Consider the following 3068-nt stretch of genomic DNA (forward strand, 5'->3'; position numbering starts at 1 on the left):
TCACAACTTTGCAGATGTTACCCAAGTTTACCTAGCCTTATCACCAAATGACTACAGCCCATTGACTCCCTATGCTGATGCATTGATGAAATGAACAGTTGGATGTGCCAAAACTCTCTTCAGTTAAACAAGGAGAAAACTGAAGTCATTGCATTTGGAACCAAAGACGAATTTCTCAAGGCGAATGCATACCTTGACTCTATGGTCAAACAACTAAAAATCAAGTCAAGGATCTTGTTACCCCAAACTCAGGTACTCAGAGATCTTAGTTTCAGTAGTCACGTCAAAGCGGTAACTAAATCAGCATACTATCATCTCAAAAACACCGCAAGAATGAGATATTTTGTGTCCAGTCAAGACTTGGAGAAACTTGTTCATTCCTTTATCACCAGCAGGGTGGACTACTGTAATGGTTGTTGAATATAAACCTAACAGAATATAAACCTAATTTACCAAAATAATAATTCCTTGTTTTATTGTTGTGATTATAATTTTTTTAATGATTATTTTACTTCCTTTTATGTAAAGCACTCTGAATTGTGTATGAAACGTACTATATGAATAAACATACCCTGTCTTGCCTAACAGTCCTGGCCATCCTAAATACTGGTCACGCTCAATGAGATGAAGACATGCGGAGGTAGAAGATACAACAAACATACCCCTTTGGGTCATCAAGCACCCTGTCTAACACAACACACATTCTCCAGAATGGGGTAATGATGGATTCATTATTTCATGATGAAAACCGACTGAATATTCAGATACAAGATGAGACTTTTTCTTAAGACGAAGACAATTGTTTGATTTCAAGAACACACAACCGAATCCGTTTTATTCAGTCTTTGTGATTTAGGCCTCAGCCTTTTAGTTTAACTGTAGTTGGTTAACTGTAGCTGCGCGTTGTCTTGTCTGGCTGTTCATCTTTAAGAAAACATGAGGCCAGCAGTTTTTAACATCTCTTAATTTTTCACAATTGTAAATGTTTGTTTAGCTTAAATATTAATATATAGTCAGATACAAAAGTGTCAGGCATGAAGCTTATATGTATTTTTAAATAATCATAATAAAGTCACAGGTTTCCTGTAGGGGGGCGAACACTTGACAGAGTGTTACTCAAAGAGTCTTCAGCGTTATCTTTTAATAAAATATTCTATTGAATGTCACTAAAACAAATTCTGTAACAGCGTTCATAAATGAACATAAACGTACAAATCTTTGTAGAGGCAATAAGAACAATATGGTCTAACAACACTTGTTCTAAGTCTTTCACGCACCAGGCTTATTCCTGGTAAGTATACCTAAAATTGATAGATATTTTGAATTTATCCTCATGTTTAACGGCGCTACTGCGCTAGGTCTTGTCACACTGTTGTGAGATATAAACCGCAAAGCTTTTCATGGGATTTTATGTTTCACCACTCTTGTAGTATTTTCCCATCTAATCGTAATTGCTAGACCTTGCGCTTTGTTTCCTAGTTTTTGCTATCATGTTAGATAGCTTTAACTCGTCCTCTTCATTCGAGACATTTGCGTTATACTATCCTAGCTTATATAAGATACTTGATCGTTTCTTAATTCCCTATTCTGTCCGCTCGTTTTCTTTTTATTAAATTGATTAAAAAAAAATATATATATATATATATATATATATATTTTGTATAAAAGTTACCTCGTAATCTTTAATCAAAATATCTTCCGGTGAAAAACGAAATCTCTTTGGCGACATATGCGAGGCTTCGCCGGTCAATGCCTAACCAGGCCCCTCCACCCTCCTCTACTTTTGAGTGCAACGCCCCATCTCAACAACCAACAGTCGAAACAAGACCTCTGTCACAACAATTTATTTCGCTCGAATGTACGACGCTATACAGAAGATCCATTACTATTTCCTCGTGGCTACGGCTACGCTACATAGCTATAAACGAAGAGTGACCGTTCTCATAAACTGTGGTCATCGCGTACTTTCCTAGATCTGCGCAACAGATCTGGAGCTGTGTACAATACCGGTTGGATACAATACATGTTGCAACGTTTGATCAAAACTTTATCTTCCATCAGAATCATCTCCAACAATCCAATTTCCTGAAGCACTCTGCAATTTTTCAATTAATATCGTTTCGGGGGTTCTAACCATTAACCGAAATTGAAATTGCACAAGACATGGACCGTCGTGGATTAAAACAGTCAATCCAGATTCTAGGAAATGACGACAACATTATCGAATAGGAGTTTACGAAACTAATACAATTCTGAAAAGGATGTCTGACGCTAAGCAAAAGCTGATAGAGCATGACTGGAGTTCTGCCGCTGCTGCGGATGAGCAAGTGGAGTGCGACTGCGCCACGGGAAAAACGTGTCCTGTAAAATACGTCATACACCATATGTGTTACAATGTTACAGAGACCAAATGATTGATCTTATGCATAAGATCATTGATGATGCGTCCGATCCAAATCATGATTGTACGGGTGATCTCGAGCGTGTAAAAACCCTCAAGAACGAAATGGACGTTGGTAGAAGCATGAAAAATAATCCATGGCCCGATTTGACGAGCATGTTTATCACCAGCAAAGAACCAATCTGCCTAACCACCAGAAAAATTCTGAATGTGATGTCTGAATGTATCGATGAGATGTACGTTAACGAGGTTCTCTGTCTGTGTACGTGTGTAACGGATTTATGTGTGACGCTTGTTTCACAACATTATGGTTCCATGATATGTGAAATTATTGAGATGCTAGTCGACTTCATACTAGATCAAAACATGATGGCATGCAGAGATTTTCTTTTCTGGCTAGACCACTGTTTGTAATGGCAATTTGATAGTTTTCTTCGTATAATAAAAGGTAAATAAAAGTTTGAATCGCCTCTCACCGACTTCAATTTTTGGATTTTGCACACGCCTTTATCCAAATTGCAAATGAGTAAGTGTTGAGGACTAAGTGTTGTGATAGTCTAACGCAGTATAGAACACGTAATATAATAAAAAGAAAACGAGCGGACGGAATAGAGTGTAGACGGAAGGGAATTATTAAGAAACGATCAAGTATCTTATATAAGCTAGG

This window comes from Sinocyclocheilus grahami, unplaced genomic scaffold (assembly GCF_001515645.1).
Source record: "Sinocyclocheilus grahami isolate Dianchi unplaced genomic scaffold, SAMN03320097.WGS_v1.1 scaffold1066.1, whole genome shotgun sequence".
Lineage (NCBI taxonomy): Eukaryota > Metazoa > Chordata > Actinopteri > Cypriniformes > Cyprinidae > Sinocyclocheilus > Sinocyclocheilus grahami.